This window comes from Micromesistius poutassou (genome assembly GCF_964030765.1).
Source record: "Micromesistius poutassou genome assembly, chromosome: 14".
In the NCBI taxonomy this organism is placed as follows: Eukaryota; Metazoa; Chordata; class Actinopteri; order Gadiformes; family Gadidae; genus Micromesistius; species Micromesistius poutassou.
Window position 1 is genome coordinate 14,106,434 of NC_140284.1, and position 7,397 is coordinate 14,113,830.

At 43.4% G+C, this 7,397-nt stretch overlaps 1 pseudogene across 1 annotated transcript; it reads right to left on the bottom strand.

Moving 5' to 3' along the window:
- Nucleotides 1-295: 295 nt before the first annotated feature.
- On the bottom strand, nucleotides 296-7,026 carry LOC311358218 (annotated as a pseudogene). The gene is made up of 7 exons: nucleotides 6,605-7,026; nucleotides 3,495-3,743; nucleotides 2,509-2,880; nucleotides 2,190-2,417; nucleotides 1,924-2,110; nucleotides 1,444-1,819; nucleotides 296-644 (listed from the first exon to the last, which is right to left on the bottom strand). The product of its transcript is annotated as an uncharacterized misc_RNA (transcript).
- Between the last annotated feature and the right edge of the window lie 371 nt (nucleotides 7,027-7,397).

The window sequence follows — 7,397 nt, forward strand, 5'->3', positions numbered from 1 at the left end:
CACATAGGGGCAACAACGGACACACAGAGGAAGTGAGCAAGTTTTTAGAGCCGTAGAAGAAGTCTACTTTTACCTGTTTATAAAAAGCAACAGCTGAACAGAGGCAGGCAGAATCTCTCGGCGGCGTATCCTTGATATCAAGCTTAGAGACGCTCCGCGCGTGTTATATACCATCCCTCTCCTTTTGTTTCATAGACGATAGACAATAGACCAAAACCTTAACCAAATAAAGTGAGTTAAAAGCGATCCTGTCTCAGCGGCCTTTCCTGGACTAAAATATCATAACAGTATGCCATTATTTCTTTTTCTTCTTGGCCTGGACCAGTGTCTCAAGGGCCCGCTTTCGCTGTTTTACAGCATGCCTCAGTCTTGCTCTCTTCTCTTCCTCAGCCTTCTGCCTTTTGCTCAAGGAAGCACTGCCTGATGCTTGGCAGCCATACTCGATCTGCTGCCTTTGCTTTTCTAGCATATTCTGCTTTCTAGCATAAGTGTGCGGTCCACCTCCCCGTACCTCACATCCTCCCTTTTTAACAGCTCCACAGCCGTCTTCTCCCTGGACTGGAGGGTGTATTTCACGGTTTGGATGGCACCGAATGTTGATACTTTCATGTTTCCACTTCTGGGGTCAAGGATTTCATTCATAACTGTGTGTTCACACCGCACTTCGCCCCGCGACACGTTTCAATGTTAAGTGAACGTAGAGACGCGTATCGGGCAAAACTTTTTGTCGCCGGGACCCGCGACAAGATTTGATTGACGGGGCGACAGTTTTCCCCAAGACGGGCAGGCGCGTTCACGTGGATTTTGTCGCGCGAATGAGCGACAGATTTCGCAGTTGAAATATTTAAACTTTTTCGCGGCATTCGCGTTGAAACAGCCAATCAGCGTTCACTCCCTGTGGGTAACGTGGGTGAAGTAACGTAAAACAGCCAATCAGCGTTCACTCCCTGGGTGACGTCACGTAACAGCCAATCAGTTCACTCCCTGGGTGAAGTAACGTAAAACAGCCAATCACCGTTCAACCGTTCAGTGAACCGCAGCTTGGAGGAGAAAGTGATTGTTGCCGTTTGCGACTCCCGGAGCTCTATATCTATATATAATATATAAATATCTATATCATATAATATATACGATATATTTAATATCACGGCACAAAGCGGTGTGTGCCTCCGGATTATATTATTAACCCATAAACGACGGGCATTCCGACGTCTCTCCCTCTTCCACAACAGGTACAGACACACATCTCGGCCATGGTTGATGAGAATGAATTGGCATGAATGACCGTTGGCAGGCAAAACGCTCCGCGAAAAATTCGCCCCGCGACACGTTAAGTGCACACAAATAAGCACACATTAAGCACAGCGACAGATTTCGCTGATTCGCACGACAACATACGCAGCTTCGTGCGAACAGGCGAAAATTGTGTCTTTTGGTGTGAACGCACAGTTAGGCTGAAAGATGATTCGACTCTGGGTCCATGAAAGATGGAGAGGGCACATTTGACCATTGCACTGCAATGCAAGGGCTGGGTACTTAGATCCTTTGTCAAAGACATGACCCCACCACTCCACCATGCTATCCCCCTCCTTGAATGTGGGCACGTTAAGGTCAATGTTGTACCGTAGGATTTCTTTGTGGATGTCCTTGACAGCTGGTAAAAGGTGGTCTAGCATTCCACCCAACCTCTTCAGCTGGATGGTTGCCTGTGAGTGGCCTCTTAGAAGTGGGTCCAGAGAAGACAGGGCAATCAGTGTCTGGCTGGACAATGGAAGTTTTTTCTGCATGTTCTGACTTGTTCCAGGAATGGCTCTAGAAGCTGAAACATAGTAAACCACAAAACAAACAATTACTATATATCTCAAAAAAACAATTAGGAAAAAAAGTGAAGTATCAAATGTTATTATAGTGCAGGGTACTAACCGCATGATTGGGATTCCTGGTCCTGAATGTGTCTGCTTCCTGTCCAACATAGAACCTCCAGCACCATCTCTCCCAGAGCCCTGGGAGACACTTGAGTGATGTGTTCCCCTTTTATGAAGCAAGCCAAAAAAGCCAGGAACAGCTCAAACTGCTTGTCATGGAGTTTGTGCACCAACGTCTGGCTACCCTGTTTAGGTAAAACAAACTAACCCTAAACATCATTGGTTACACAGTTTTAGTAATGTGTAACAAAAGTAACCACCTACCTGGAAAACCATGACATATTCCTTCAGGATAGCCAATACACCCATGTAAACGCTGAGCTGTAGTAGTGTTGTCTCCTCAGGCCACACCTTTCGACAGACCCTTTTCTTCCTGTCTTTCCCTTGCTGTGTCATGCCTGTGAAAAGAGAATCATTAATATGAGTGGCAATAAGGTAAGGGTTGGAGGCAGGGATGTTCAGAATTTGACATACCTCCTTGAGGTACATCACCTGATAAAAAGAGAGATTATGAAATAGATTTGTAAAAAAAAATCAGTTATCTGATGAATGAATAAATTAAAAACTTTCCATTTCTTTTTACCTGATCAGGACACCACTGATGGTCTGTCTGCAGATCATCGAACAGCTGCTCAAGATAGTATTCAAAGGGCTCTGTAAACTTCTTCGCTGCGTTGTGAATGTGGTGACACGAGTCTCCATCAATATCAAGCAGGGCTGGACAGTGCTGTAGGATCCTTTTTTCAAGGCCGGTCTTGCTGCCCCTCATGACCGAACATGAGTCCATAAGCATGCTTACAAGATGTTTCCATGGTATTTTGTTTTGGTCGAAGAACTCGCGGAGCACCCTCTCCAAGGCAGCGGCGTTCACTTTTACGACCTCCAGGGACCCCAAATGCTCCACCCTCACCTTCTTGAAGTCATCATGATAGTAGCTGACGAGCATGGAGAGGATCTTCAAATCAAACCAAATGTAAAAGTTGTGAATCAAATGTACAATTATTATAATATAAGATTTAAACTAGAAGTTAGTGCAAATAGAATTGAGACAGTAGAATATATTGCAATTAATGCTGTCAGTTTAACGCGTTATTAATGGCGTTAACGCAAACCCATTTTAACAGCATTAATTTTTTTAGCGCGAGATTAACTCTTTTTGGCCTAACAAACGTTGTGGTTTGTTAGGCCAACAACAACTACAACACCACAAACTATACATGTAGCTCGCAGTTAAGTTACTGTTCATTCAAACAGAACATGTCTTGCAGCGTAACTTCCCATTAAAATCATTTAACTGGTTTTCAATAAAATGAGTTCCAATTATGTTTGTGTATGCTGTTCTAGGGGTGCGGGGAAATTACGATATTTTAGAAAAAATACACTGAATTACAAAGGTGTAGAGAATGGGTGTGATAAGGGCATTCAAATGAGAAAAAAATCATGGGGCAAAAAGAAATCAAGGGACATTTAGGCTAGAATAGATACAAATAGGCGATTAATCGCAATTAAATATTTTAATTGTTTGACAGCACTAATTGCAATGTATCTTTAATTAAATATGAGACCAACCTTTTTGTTGTTGTTCGATGTTCTCTCGTCCAAGTTTAGGGAAAAGGGAAATCTTCTCAGGTTGGAGAAGGTCCGCTCAGAGAAGGTTTGCCCTAGGCCATGAACCATTTTGTATGCTGCCGCTGTTCGAGATAGCTTAATTCCCTGCAAAGCCACTTTGTCCAAAGCAAGACTCTGGGCCAGCTCAACAATTACTGGAGCAATAGCAAAAGGGAGAGAATGCTCTGCTATCACTCCAAGAACCATGGCCTAGAACAGAAATTATGAAATTAGAAAAGCAGGTAGTATATTTTATGCCCAAGTAGTGACACTTACTGTGCTGAACTAATAGGCCTACCTACAGGGGGGTTGAAGGTGGGGCGGGGCGGGGGGGGGCTGGGGGGTGGGCGGTCATGTGGAGGATGCTGCTGCTTTAATAGTATTTTATTATTATTCAATTATACCGGTATATTATATTATATAGATAGAACAAGATATTTAGTTGGTTTATTAAAAATGCTTTTCAGTAAAAGTCAATAACAATAACTCCAATAACAAATGATAATTTTATTCAAAATGTATTTATTCAAAATGCTTGAGTCAACAATTCCTGTAATGAATGAACAGCACAATGAAAGAAATAATGTCGCATCTTAACATCCTTCACTTAAGTTAACAATAACTCAAATGAGCTGATTTACAATCATTGAAAATAATTAAAATAAATAACAAATGAGCTCATTTACAATCAGGTAGCCTATTGGAGAAAATAAATTAACGAATGAGCATAATACAAAAAAAACCCTCTTGTATACTCGAAAAAATAACTTAAAATATACAAAAAATAATAATAAATATCAACACACCATCGTAACTTCCCTGCTTAATCCTCGTCTCCCTCTTCATCTGTTTTGTCCTCCTCTTCGTCTGTTTTTTCTTCCTCGTCCTTCTTTGCCCATTTGTATTTTGCTGTAGAGCTGATCTTCTTCAGCAGTGTCTTGTGGCCCAACATGTACGTGTGAAAGTCCTTGCATGACATATCTTTGAGATTGTATTGCACAAATAGGATCCCTTTCAAAGATGGAACTGAGAGCTGGTTCCTCTCCTTTGTCCACTGGCTCTGCATCAGTGAAAACACTCTCTCCACATTTGCATTATGTGGAGAAAGTGCGAAGACAAACTGTGCCATCCTCAGCAGCTCCGAGTAGCATCCGATGCTTTTGGCCTTCTCGAAGTACTTGACCCACCTCTGGTGCACCTGCAGGCCCATGAATGCTTCATCCTCACTGCAGCTTTCCACAAATTTCTTTAAATTGGACACTTGGTCAAAGCATTTCACATCGTCAATTGCCACCCCTTTCTCCTCAAGGTACTTGATGCAGGCCTCCACATCATCCCACTTAGGTGCCTCGCTCATGTCCATCCACATGAAAGGTGTGAATTCTTCCATGGGCGCCATCCATTTCTCCAGGTACTCCAAGCATGAGCTATACATGCCTAGCACATCCGCCATGAACTTGTCACATCCCTCTCCAAGTCCTTCTCTGCGGTGTGCGGCAAGCAGTCCCTTGACTTTCAGGGACATGAAATTATTGGTCTTCCGTTCAATAACAACATTGTGGATGCTGCTCAATATTTTCTTGATTTCCATGATGGAGTTGTCCTCCCTTTCCATCTCCTGAATGTGGCAGTGGAAGATGGACATGAGGGAGTGCATGTGCCACAAATACACCTCACTAAAAGGGTTTTCAAAAAAAAACCTTGATCATCACAGGTGGCTTTTCTTGGGATAAAAAGAATGCTTTTAGAGCAGGGAACATCTGCAGCATCCTCTCTATTCCTGGGAATAGAGAGAGCCACCTGGTCTTGCTGTGTGACAGCATCCTCCTGTATTCCACATCCACAAAATCGCAGTACTCTTTGAGGGACTCTGTGCGCACAGTGTATATGTGGAAGTACTGGTAGATTTTGAAAATGATATTTTCAATGTCCACATTAAGCCTATCTGCCCCGTGATGGACACAGTTGTTAAGGATATGTGCTGGGCATCCCACGCCAATCAATGTTTTGTTTTGTAGCAGCCTCTTCAAATGTGCAAACACATTATTTCCCCCTTCGTCACGCCGAGTTCCACCAAAATTGGTGTTGCAATTGTCGCCGGTAAATGCGACTCATTTGGAGGCCAAATTGTTTTTCGTCAATGTTTGTATTAAGTAATTGGCGATGGTCGTTGCAGTCTCGTTGGGTGTATCTTGCACTTCAATTAGTTTACTCTGAACACCACCCGCCTTCCAATCAAAATACTGAATAATGATGGGGAAGATTTTCACCACACCATGATTGCTCCCATCAGTACTTACACCACAATAAGGGATGTCTTTTAGTGCTTCGTGCGCCACTTCTACAGAATGCGGTGCCAGTACACTATCAACAATAGCCTCGGTCTTAGTTCGGGCACAACTTAACTTTTTAGCAGTGTCTGAATCGGGGAGGGTCTTTTTGAGCAATGCACTAGTGCAGTCCATGGATCTGTAACTGTTGTGGTGTTTCACTGTGTGAAATGACCATGCAGCCTCCGCTGCATTCACTGCATCCTCGTTCCCTGGTCTGAGAAAGTACTGTGTGATCGAGCTAGCACTACCCTCGCCTCGGACAGCTGTTTTGTGCTTCTCTGTGTCCAGGTGGATTTTCAGATCTCTTGCACCTCCATTGGACACCGAGACATATGTGCCTGCTTTGCACACTGTGCACAAGGCTTCCATTGTGCACAAGGCTTCCACAAATGCCTTCCACAAGGCATTTGTCTCGACCCGATCTGAAAGCCGGGAAACTCTTTAGCAATTTGTCGGTAAACGAGCACTTGCGCTTCGGCATGTTGCTTGCGTATGACTGACAGTCACGTTGTCTACGTTCTGATTAATAGGGCTGACAGCATAGGGGCGGGGATTAGGCTACGTCGCACGCAGCGCCGTGGGCAGTGCCCTAGTGCATGTAAATGTAATGGTCCAAAGAAGGTAATTTTAAAAACCAGGACATTTCCTCACTTTCTAAAAATAACCCGGGACACCCGGGACAGGACATGAAATACGGACATGTCCCGGGAAATACGGACGTATGGTCACCCTACCTACCTCTGCATTTGCTATGCGGTTCACAATGGGTGTGGGAAGTTTTGCCTGACTTCGCTGTCTGATGTTCTCAGGACCTTGCTGTAAAGCTGAGGTGGATGCTTCAGACTCAGGTAGAAAGCTAGGGGCCACACTGTGCGTTGTTGCTATATTGTAGACTTTCTTCTTGTTTCTTCTGTTTTGCAGTGTGCTAGCAAAGCATGGCTGCCCTTGTTCGCATAATTAATTTCTTTGTGGCAAAGAATACACCTTGCCAAACCTTTTTTATTAATTTTTTTGAAGACATCCACTAAAGGGAATGTGTGCTCTGCTCCCCTGACCTCAATTTTTGCATCTAATTTTAGCCATGACCAGTTCCAACTGCACTTTATGCCTGCATCCACCTGCTTGACTACCAACGCATCTTTCTCTTCTAAATCATTCATTCTGAAAGTAAGGAAAACACTTTGTTAGTTAATTTTAAAAGCTAGTTAAAAGCTAATTTTAGCAATGTTGTAAACATATCTAGCAAGCTGTTACCTTGTACCCTAGCTGTCTGTCACTGACTGAATGTCTGGCCAATTATCTGTAGACTACATGTAGGCCTACTCACGTTAACAGAATATAACTTTTTTTTTGTTTCCTCTACTTTGTACTCTTACCTCAGTCATGTATTTTTTGGGCTTTCCAGTTGACTCCGTCTGGACTTCTTTCGGGTATATCAATAGTATGTATCAACACAACTGGCGACTCAGAGCTGTTGAAAAATGCTCTTTAAATACTTTCCGCTCATGCTGTCGGCTGGCCGCGGGGATTC